General features: G+C 34.2%; 1 protein-coding gene across 1 annotated transcript in view; it reads left to right on the top strand.

Annotated features, from left to right (window-relative positions):
* The first annotated feature begins 361 nt into the window (after positions 1-361).
* The window catches only part of LOC148939964 (stomatin-like), a 68,262-nt gene continuing 56,387 nt past the window's right edge, over positions 362-12,236 (top strand). Inside the window, exon 1 of the mRNA XM_089106399.1 lies at positions 362-416. The gene's annotated coding sequence lies outside the window, so the exon portion shown is untranslated. The remainder of the gene's footprint in view (positions 417-12,236) is intronic.

Genomic DNA, 12,236 nt, shown 5'->3' with positions numbered 1-12,236 from the left:
AAGTTCGTTTTGTGCTCTCATTCACTAACCTGTTCTTTTTTCGATCCAATAGAAGAAGCTGTTTTAAAACCATGAATTGATAATCTTATCAGAGAAGAAGAAAAGGTAGATTTTCCTTCGTTTTGTATAAACTAGTGATTTTTCTTACCTGTTTAATGTGTGATCTGCTTAATATATGGCTTAATATGTGTTGTTTAATATTTAATGTAGTGCACTGGGTTCCAGAAACTCCGGTCATAGAAATCAATGAACAGGCTTGAACTTTTTGTCACACTTTTGTGTGACAAAAGGCTTGAGTGTCGCACTATTTAGGTAGAAAAAGCACTGTTTTGGCTCTCTTTGTCGCAGGTTACTAACGTCATCAGCTGGCAACCCTGATTGGAAGTAGTTTGGGAAGTTTTGTAGTAAAAGCTAAGGTAAAATCTTAACTGTATTAGACTACATTTTTGATACCATGCCTGGATTTGCTTTTAATAGATAAAGTTTTAATTACGCCTATACAACGTATCATCAAGTGATAGGCTACTTATCATCTTAGAAATTCTGTGATGAGGTAGGCCTACCTTAAGTAGCCTATGTGCCACAAAGTAGGCCTATCTGCCTACACATCTTCCAGTAGGCTAGGCCTACTAGCCTAAGATAATTTCCTTTTATATTCTTTTTATGCCTCTGAGCATTTTTATTTATTGAGATTGAAAACAGTCAGCTTTTTTCCATTTAATACCCAGTTTAGCTAGTAGGCCTAGGCCTAGGCTATGTATAGCCTACCAAGTTTTGTTACACAGTTGGAGGATAAAGTTGAAACTTTTAGAGTCTTTATTTGGGAGAGAGGGGTAATGAGACTTTTGTGTTTGGGGGAAAGGATAAGATAGGCCTAGGCCTATAGGCTATTTTATTTCTGTATCAATGCACAATTAGGCCTATTGAGACAACAGACACTAAAATTCTGAAAATAACTTGACAAAAATTGGTACTGTTCTATTAGCTGTAAGACTTATGATAATGCAAAGTTTGGTTAGCCTAATGCTAATGAAATAAAACAAAATATGATGAGCATAGGGCCTATTATTGTTAAGAAACAAATTTTGGCTATAGGCTAGGCTATATTTGCACATTAAGGAGGTGGGGGGTAAAGCATAGCATATGTTAAACACTTAACCTAACCTAGGTACCTTTTCCCCTCTTAAACCCCAAAAAACTAAAGTTTAAATATTTAAATTGTATGCAAAATCTGGGACTGAGTTTGCTTGTACTCACAGGACCCTAAACCCCAAAAAACTAAAGTATAAATATTGTAAACAGAGCAATAAATTACTGTTTGGAATGGAATTCTCTGTTGAAAGAACCTGTTTGACTAGTTTCATTATCATGTGTCTTACAGCTAATAGAACAGTGGCCTACTAAAAAATTCTAAAATACTTAGCCTACTCATGTTTTTCCTAAAAGCCCTTCCCTTTACTTTACCCCAAGCCCCTCAATGGGCAAATATATTTCCAAACCAATTTTCAGTACAATCTGCTATGTGTAACTCTTGTTTCAACTTAATACTTGTAAACTGAATAATTGCTGATGAAATCAAGAAATATAAAAAGAGGTGGGAAAGATATTTGTATAGTAGGGGTGGGGGGGGGTTGTGGTTTTTTCAAAAGTTTTTTTTTCAGAGGCTGCTAAATGCAATATTTTTTACTGCTGTCTTAAGATTGCTTTCTAAGCTCAAAAACACAGTGTTGCATTTCTGCAACAGTTGCTTCTATTGGGTTAAAGTGACATTTGCAACAATTCACCCTGTCCTCATTATTCCATATATAGCCTAGACTATCTATGGTAAAAAACTAGTATCTAATTGAACAAAATTGTGTAAATTGAAAATCCTCACATCTTGTTACCAAATAGGAATTGAGAAGAATTGTAAAAATCAATGAATAGCTAAAAATCTAAGCTGTGCATCAATATTGTTATTATTAAAATTATTTAAGACCAAACACTTGATATCATTAGTTTATTGGCTTACCTAGAAGGACCTCTTTTTGGAAATACCAATTATCCTATTTTTATATAGCCTATGTATCCTTTTAGTTTTATTTGCATATTAACAGAAAGCTGATTTTTTGCTGATTCTAAAAATGTAACTTTTATTGCTTGATATCTATTTTATAAATAACAAGTGTTAAATATATTTTTTTTCTTTTCAATTGCTGGTCAAAACAAGGGCCACATATTTAATTTTTCTTTTCTGACAAATTATTGGTGACAATTTCACAAAGAAGGTGGATAAAAGGCAGGCTCTTGTTACTACCCTCACATTGCATCATGCTGTAGTAAAATAGGGTTTGGTCTGAAAAGAGGTCTTTTACCATACACAAATAACATGCAATAAATATTGTACCATTAGGTTCTTATTTCAAGCTCCTTTTCAACATAATAGTCACTACCTTGACAACCCCCCAGACCTATTTGTAGGGCTGGTGGTGCCCATGGAAACATTAATTACAGTGCCCCCCTCCTGATTCAAATAAAAGCAAAAAAAAGCTGAATCAATGTGGGCCACCCCCCAGCCATGGTGCAATAGGCAGCTGCCCCAGTTGCCTCCCCCCTTGAATGGCTCTGAATGCCTCCCTCACCCCCAATGGAAACATACAAAGGTCATTCAATAAGCAACAAGACAAATGCTTTAGCCCAGAAATAATCTATTAAATCAGTTTAAAACTTTAGCTACTTTTCAACACAGTCCTGAGCAACATTTATGCACCTATCCCACCTTTGTTCTAATTTGTGAATGCCTCTGGCAGCAAGTTCTTTATATTGATTTTTAACCCAGTTTTGCACTTGATTTTTAACTTTGTCATTAGACTGAAAATGTTTTCTGTGTAGAGCCTCTTTAAGGGGTCCAACCAAATGAAAGTCTGATGGGTAAGATCAGGGCTGTGGGTGTGATTTGAAAGTGTCTAGAATATAAGAATTTCTTCCAACAAAGCCTCCAATGGGTTTGGTATAACTTTTCAGTGACAGAATAGTTATGCTCAAGCATATTCTAATGCAAACATGAGTCTATTTAGATAAACATAAGACATTTTTTTATGCAAGAAGTGGTTCTCTTCTAACAGCAAAACTGTTTTTTTTTTACATACAAAAATGAAAAAAGCTTAACATTAGTAAAATATTAAGCAAAAATCTATCACCATATGGTTTCACACTTACATCATTGTCATTTCCGAGTTTGTATGAATTTTATACCTGTTTTGTCACATTTGAATTTTGTAATGAAATATATAATGGTGACATGTTTGCAAAACTTTATGACTGCAAATTTTTGAATGTGATTGTGGCTAAATTTTCAATAGGAATTCTAAACTGAACTTGGAAATTCAAAAGTACACTTTAAACAACCTTCATTTAAATTTCCATAACATTTATTGAGATTAAAGATTATTATGTTTTTCATAATCTGTTTTCTATCAGCAGGGGCGCCCTGAGACTCATTTTATTGGGGGGCGATCTTTGTAAATTTTACCAAATTGCTACCTGATTTATTCCAAATTTTCTGCAGAAATCATGGATTTTGCTAAATTTTGTCTGATTTTGCAAAATTTCTGCTGAAATTTTGCTGTTGGCGAAAATTTTACCAAATGCCAAAAAAGTTGGGGGGGGGGGGCAGTGCGCCCCTCCTTGATTTCATAGAATAGGATATGTTTCCAAAATAATATGGGCTTAGAAAAATGATAAGCTACAGGTTGCAATTGTTTTGTTTCTTTTCAACTGATCTCAAAGAATTTTGAATAAATTAGCTTCCCATCTATCCCTTAGGTAAAGTGTGGGGAGATATATCAAAACTGTGAAAACAGGGTAATTCTACAAACTTACAAAGGTAGCTCAATGCATATGTTCTTGAAAAAGGTAACAATTTTACAAATTTTACCTGTTACAGAAGTGGTTGGTTAGGAACTCTCCCTGATAATTTCTTGACAAGGATAGTGGAGTATCAGAAAAAAATCAAAGTCAAAAAAGAAATTCCATCATTATCAACTGGCAGGGATACTGCAATGTTGCTTCTAGGTAGAGTTGCCAAAGTTAAGACAAGTAGATATATCTTCTATACAATCTTATTACAATTGAAATAGGAAATCAGTAAGTATTCTAAAATACTTACTTATATCATTCCTTAAGGTATGTAAATAAATTTTACCCCCCCCTTAATGGTTAAATATATACACTAACTTATATATACCCAACTAATCTCCTTTCTTCAACTCTTTTCTTCAAATTAATTTGACAGGAAGAAAAGAGTAGGCATATAGAAAATTCATTGATTATATATAATTTTGGGTATATATTTGACCAATAGGAGTGGTATAGTTTATTGATACACCTTAATGAATGATATTAGTAAGTATTTTATAATGTTATAAAGTAGCTATTGAAATCCTATAGTTCCCTTCTGGAGAGTGGGAATGGTATAATGATAACTTTGAAATGACTTAAAAAAGTGGATAACATTGGAAGGAAACATGATAATATGATTAATGTATTCTGCATATTATAAAGTAAGAATTTTGGTGTTTTAGTATTTTCTTTAGTTTTTTTGTATATTTCTACGGCTATAGTCTATGTGGGACCATTAGGTGGGTGTTGCAATGTCAGAAAAACAACCATTACATTTGGAAAGTACATTAAATAGTAAATTGGATGGTAGGCTACTATTATTATTTGTTTAGCATCTTTCTTTCAGAAGTGCTCACCACTGTAGCCTTTATTTACCTGTATTTATAGGTTAGGCTATGAATATTTCAAAACCTTTGAGCCAGGATATAGCAAAGGTAGGCCTGTAATACTTGAGACACTCCTTGGCATTCATTTGTGCTGAAAAACAATTCAGCAATCAAAAAAATGAAAATTTTACTTATTTTTGCATACAAAAAACAAAACAAATACGTTTATCTCAATGACTAGCATTAGAAAATATAAGATAAGGTTTATTTAGAAAAATAGAGAACCTCCACTTTTCACTGGGGTTGTAATGCTATTTTGAGAAGGTGTGATCCAAAATAGGGCAGAAGTAGCATCTTCTGCTCTATTTTTCCTTTTATAAAAGTCTTGAAACTTGCCTAATTGTACTGAAGATTTTTTTTTGTAATCCATGTTGAATAAATGTGTCTGTTTTGGTTACCTTAATACTAAGGTTTTACTTGCTTGGTAATAGACTAAATAAGTGCTACTTCTTTTTGTTATCTTTCAGAGTTATTTGTAAGAAATAACAACAAACAAGGTTTCATGTTTTAAATCATCAATCACGGAGCAAATTGAATCATGTGTTGTTTAAAAAGAAATATAATAAGAAGACTTCAATGGCATTTGCAAAACTTCTTGTCCCTCAGGCTTGAAAGTTGTATGCTGGCAAGCTTAATGTCTGTACTAAAAATTCCAGCATTTTCTTCTGCTGGTACAATAAAAACCAGCCCTCCCCCAAGAAGTAAGGCGTTAGTAGTTTGGTGATAGAAATGATAATAATCAGGTGGTTTACTTGACAGAGGACCAGGTGGCCATGCCCCTGGGTTCCAAAAGCTCATGCTCAAGATAGACAAATCTACTAAGAATGGGACAAAGATGTGTCTTCTTTGGTTTTGGCCTTCTCTAAGAAAATTTCCTTCCATTGAAGAAAATTTTAAATAATATTTCTGATGCCGGTGTTGTAATGCCACTAAAAAAAAGTTTCCTAATTTCTGATCCAGTTTTTGTTTGCAGGATTATACCCAAAATATTTCCAGATAATTTTGGAGACCACACTGCCTTTCCATGACAATAAAATATAAGTTCAAAATAGGGATAAAATCCTTTTTAATAGACAGTGTATGTACTTGCATACACTTGCGGAAGCTCATATGTGGGACATACTAACCAGAGTTTGGAAATGAGATTATTACAACATAAAGATTCTATTTCTTTGGCTTTAAAGCAAGATTCTAAGTCTGAAGATTTTACTTCAGCCCTTTCAGAACATATTTTTAATTTTCCAGACCATTTTATTTTGTTTGAGAATGTCTCTTTGATTTCTAGGGATCAGGGTTTAAAGCAAAATTTTCATGAAACGCTTAAAATAAAGAAAATCTTATTCAAGAATATTGCTTTGTATTGGGATACAGTTGAATATGGGCTGAACTCTATCTATGGTAATTTATTAAAATCTGACAGAGTAAAGTTCAATTCACCAAATGTGGTTGACCTCTGTCCAAGTGATATATCATTGAACGCTAATGAACCAAATCCAAGAAGGTCAAAGAGGCTAGCTTCTGCCTTTGCTTTTAAAAGAATTAGAGATATGAACAATATGTAGTTTTATTTTATTTAGTATATAAACTTTTGTTTTAAATTGTTTTAGTTTAGTTTTACTACTGATGACGTTCACTGTATATGTGGCCGAAATATCTGGTATTTTTTGTGAAGTTTATTATACTGTCTATTAAAAAGGATTTTATCCTATTTTGAACTTTTATTTTAAAACATTTCCAATGAGAAATTTAGATACTAAAATCTTTGTCTAAAGGCAAAGAATGTATATTTTGAACTTCTTCTTTCTACTCATTTGTTACTTGATATTTTGTATACTTATAAAGTTTGACAGGTCATTAAGAGAGCACTGTTGCACCTTATCATAAGTGCGATAAAATGTTTGTTTACATGGGAAATTTGTTGCTAAGAATAGTCTGTAGAGAAACTTCTTAATGTATTAATGGTTTCTAAGTAGAGTTGAGAGATTTCTTAAATTTGTGTCAATGTCAAGGAGGGAAAGTATGTCTAGAATGTTGAATCATCTATTGAGACTTGTTGTTAATCTGTCTATTAATTAAGATAGCTTCTTTTAACATATTTTTTGTGCTAATTTATTGAGAAAAGTGGGACAGACTAAAAATAAAAAAATGTTAAACGCCATATTGCATTATCCAGCATAGTCATAGAGTTAATTGTAAGAACCAAAACAGAAATGCTTGGTGATTTTTTACCTTGTTTTATATTTGTGTTGTATGGGGTAGAATATATAAAAGACCCACGTTTATAAAAAGGACACAATAGGGAAACTTGTGTACATTTAAAATAAAACGACAAACTAGTCTCTGCTCAGAAGATAAATCAAATACATGCTGTTTTATAATTTATTACAAGTCTGCTTTGTAAAAGTTTGCTATAAATTTTGTACAAAATGATATGTTCCCGTTCACAAAATTCAATGTTGGGTCTAAAGAAGCTTAAACCTTCAGTTAAAATAAAAATTCTGGTATATTAACATTCAGATTGTTTTGATTTTTTTTTTAGTTTGGTACACTGTCAATGGTGCTACTGATCTTTAATTTCTTCCTTGTGTTAATATTCAAAATGTCGCCAACAAACTTTCGGTTGGGTAGAGCTAACACTTTGTCTTGTAAATATTTAGCTGTAGTTTATATCTTCTGACCTTAGGCTTATGTTCCCTGTCAACTGTCCGATTTTGTGACCACAGCTTGTACCAAAATGACAAGATACTTGTTTGATTAGATTCAAGATTTTCATATCCTTCTTTTTACCTATCTAGAATTTATATATCGCCTAGATTTTTGCATTTTTTAGGATGATACAAGTTTTGTCTCAAAACTTGAAAATTCCCTAGTTTTCATATGTGTCTGGTTTGTTTTCAATGTATTTTTGAATCTAGAAAGTATGCTAAAGCAATTTGTATGAATGTAATCTGGTAGCTGAAAAAGCTATATTTCAGCTATTGAATAATAGTAAAATTGTCGTCTTCCAGTGAAACATTAAAACCGTAGGACTGCTGAAAAAATAACAAACCCAAAAGTTGCACATTGCCAGACATTTTTTCTGGTACGAATCGATACGCTAAACTGTACGGTTTTCTTAAAATGCATGGCTCCACTTATCGGAACAGTTCGCGGCAAAAAACTGTAAGTAAGAAGGTGCTCGGCTCAATAGTAACCAACCCCCCCCCCCAAAAAAAACGGATTTTGATATCAATAGATACATAAAAGTAATTAGCTTTTTATGCTGATTCCAAATATATAAGACTCATCAAGTTTAGTGTTGCCCTTCAAAAACAACAAGCCTGAGGAAATTTGCATGATTTTGCCTTTGGGGATAACATGGACGCCCAGAGCCTATTGGGAAATGGCTATAAGCTATACAATTTGCCCCTTGTTTTACGTATAGTATTTGTTATTGGGAAGTATTCAGACATTTTTCTTGGGAGGGGACTTTAAAAGGTGAAAAATTTCCATGGAGTGTTAACTTTTTGTGGAAATTTTATGCTGGGTGAATTCGCCAGTATTCCTGTCTTGGTCTGTCTCAGAAATATTGATGATGATCTGACTCAAAAGTAGGTTGAGCAACCTCTCTCTACTGCAGGTTTATGTTCCTGATTCGTCAAGGTCGGATGAGGAGTCTAAAAATGTTTACTGTCAGCTTCAGAACCTTGTTGACACCATTCCAAAGGAAGACTTCATGATAGTACGTGGAGACTTCAATGCCATCTTAGGAAAATGACACCAGTGGAAACGAAAGTATCATAGGCAAATTTGGAATTGGACAGATTTACAGCAGAGGAGAGCGACTCATTGAATCACAAGCAAAAGAGGAAAATAACTTGGTGGTCTCCTAATGGAAGGTCTGCCATCATGGAAATCTTTGTTCACAACAGTGGAAATATTGTTCACAGACACAGTGACTACATCTGGTGGAGATTTTGATTGTGATCGGAGTCATCATCACATGTCATCAGTTCGTCTAAGATTAAAACTTGTTGTCAAATCGAAGCAAAAAGTCCCAAGATTCCGTGTGGAAGCCCTGAATGACCAGAAGACGAAATAAGGGTATAGAGAGCAGCTAAACGAAAGACTATCGAAGACCATACAAGAAACACCTGACCTATTTAGCCCAGCCGACGTTGATAAGCTTGCGTTGTAAAGTTGCAGGGATATATGTAAGACAGCCGAGCTAGTTCTTGGCCGTAAATCTCCTGGAGACAAGAAATAGGGATCACTCAAGAGATCATTGACATGAGCAACGAGAGACACACTCAAAATCATGAAAACAAGGATTGGTTCTGGCAACTCAAACGCCAAATCGAGAAGAAAACTTGCCGGGTACATAAAGACATGATACCCAAAAAGTGTCAGTAGTGCAAAGACGACTTTCGAAGGGGTAACTCACACCTCATGTTTGAACGTACTAAAAAGCTAGCAAATCATAAAGATACGAAATGCGTGGATCTCTTGGATAAAAATGGGCACAAAATCCTGAGATCGTTGGAAAGTTATTCCAGGATAAGCTAAATCTCACAGTAAATCCAAATCCTGAAGTTCTTCAGAAGTTTCTAGCTGGGAAACCACCCCCACCACTCTTAAGGTCAGAGGTAGAAACCACTGAAATCCATCAAATATAATAAAGCACCCAGAATAGACAGTATATAAGCTGAAATGCTCAGAACAGAATCACATCGACATGTACCATCGAATAGTAACAGCTGTGTGAGAAACAAAATATTGCTCCGAGTTCTGGTCAGTATCTGTCATAGTCCCCTTGCACACGAAAGGATCCAAAAGCAATTGTGACAACTACAGACCCATATCACTGACGTGCCAACCTGCTAAAATCCTCACAAAAATACTCCTAGTTTGCATAAGCAGCATTACAAGACATTTGATGCCAGGGTATCTAGCTGGATTCCGTCAGAATAGTTCCACTGTAGACCAAATATTTGTCAACAAATAAATCATTGATCAATATTTGGAATTTGGTAAAGACTTATACCCACTGTTCATCAACTTTAAGCCAGACTTTTGACCGGATCTCGCGAGATGGTCTCTACATATCTTGGCTTACTATAAAATTCCCTTTGATATTATCGATATTACAATGATTATGTACGAGAAGGCGAGAAGCATGGTGCAGACTAGTGATGGACTTAGTGATGATTTTTCTACCTCTACAGGTGTTCTCCAAGGATGCCTCCTCTCACCCACTCTTTTCTGCCTATATTGGGAAGATACCTTTTTGACCTACTTGCATATGCTGGTGACGTTAATCGTCTGAATGGCATCCTCTTGCTGAAAAGGTGAACCGAGTGAGAGGGGTGAAGTCTGAGAAAAAGGATGCAATTCTAGCAAATTTGTGCCTTTCATGCCAAAGAATCGCAGAATTTTTTTGGAAAGAAATGTTATCTGGTACCTATTCCGTTGACTTACTAACGAGTGTGGGCTACTGACTTCTAATTATTCATTTTTTTTGTTTTCTAGAGATGACCTTCCTCTTATTTTTGAATAAATGCTTGAATCTCTATATCTTGTTCCAATGGCAAACGTGTATTCGCGGATATACGTGTCTTTACCCGAGAGTTTTCATACAAGAACTAGAAGTAGGCTACGTCAATGATAAAAACGCGTACATGACATTTAGTTTGTCACCAAACTTCCTACCCCCCCCCCCCCACAAGATACGACCTTGAATGCTACATAGGCCAAAAGTAGTGCTACAATTAGTAATATAGTGTTACATGTGGCAACCCTGGCCCTACCCAGATTAACTAAAGAAAAACTTTTTCCACAAAATAAGCTTTTCAGAAAAAAAAATTAAAGAACTCCATTAAACCAAAAATGAGCATTAATATTTTTCCATTAAACCAAAAATATTAATATTTTGATTTCTAAATATCAGTATATGTATATTATTAAACAAAATGGCTATCTCAAAATTTTGATTGGATGTGTTTGGGGAAATGGTGAGCGTGGAAGGGGTGTTAGTTGCCTTCCAATAACTTTTTACTAGTCAAAAGAGCACAATCCACTCGAATTTCCTATCATATGAGTCACTTCTAAAGTTTCTACCACAGTTCCTTTGGTACTAAGTGTCCTTGTCTAAAGAAAAAAATAATATACCTTACCAATACCGTTCTTTACTTAGACAGCGCGATTGCGCTGCCTATGATATTAAATGTTTGGAACCAGGGGTGTATGCGCAGTCTAGGTCCTGCGAGCCCAATCTTTGAGTGCCATGTCTGGAGGTAGACTATTTTCAGGTTATATTCAAATAGAATGTGTTTGTTTTATATTGAATGTTTTAATTTTCAATTTTTATCTGTTTTTAGTCTAGTTCCAGTTTATTTTAGTTTTTAGCTTTGCTTCTAGTACAATTTTTCATTTTGTTTTTTTTTTCTATATTTTTGTATCGTTAATTAAGCTTTCCACCTATTTCCCACCATAGGTAATGGTGCCATTATTTGAAGTAACTTATTTCATCAGTTTCATTATCAGTTTTTCTCATGATTTCATCCAAGTCCAGTCAACGTTTATTGCGGATTTCCTTTTAACCTATTTTCTAATCTTTCGGTACGGAGGTTAGCTTCTGAAAACGGATACGTAGCTTTTTATGGTTTTATTTGTATTTTAAGTTAAGGTATTATGTAAGTTGTTTTGGCTTATCTTTAAACTAAAATTTAAATTTGATTATGTATGTTTTTTTATGTTGTGAGAACAGCAGGTAAATCGGATGGATTTAGAAACGTAAGTTTTCTTGCCATCTAGAATCTGAACCCTTACTAACTTACAAATCTGAACAGGATAGGAATAGCAGGGAACATCCCTAAATTTGGTTCGTGGAACCTCAACACTAAGATTAAATTATCTAAAAAAACTTAGTTACTCGTATTTTTTACTCCCCCCTCCTTCAAAGAAACTTTTGGCTCAAGTGTCATTTTGGACAAATTGTTTCTAATGGGGTACAAATTTTGAGACCTTGGCGGACAAAAACTTGTCAAAAATATGATTGGAGTGAGCTTGCTTTGACTTGAATTAAATAAAAAAAAAAACACGTTTTTTAACTGAAAGTAAGGAGCGACATTAAAACTTAAAACGAACAGAAGTTATTCCGTATATGAAAGGGGCTGTCCTCAGCGCCTCGCTCTTTACGCTTAAGTTTTTTATTGTTTAAAAAAAATTAGAGTTGTGAGAAAGTCAAACTTTAGCGTAAAGAGCGAGGCGCTGAGGGGGGACAGCCCCTTTCATATACGGAATCATTTCTGTTCGTTTTAAGTTTTAATGTCGCTCCTTACTTTCAGTTTAAAAAACTTGTTTTTTTATTGAATTTTTGAACGTTTTTGAATTAACGCAGGTTTTGATCTTGGCTCACCTTACATGAATAATTAAAACAAAATATGCATATTAATTTTATTTTTATTTGGTTAAATGGCTTTCTCGAAACTT

This window comes from Artemia sp. Qi Xiang Cuo, chromosome 20 (assembly GCF_049724085.1).
Source record: "Artemia sp. Qi Xiang Cuo chromosome 20, ASM4972408v1, whole genome shotgun sequence".
NCBI lineage: Eukaryota > Metazoa > Arthropoda > Branchiopoda > Anostraca > Artemiidae > Artemia > Artemia sp. Qi Xiang Cuo.
This window is presented reverse-complemented; position numbering and strand designations above follow the sequence as displayed.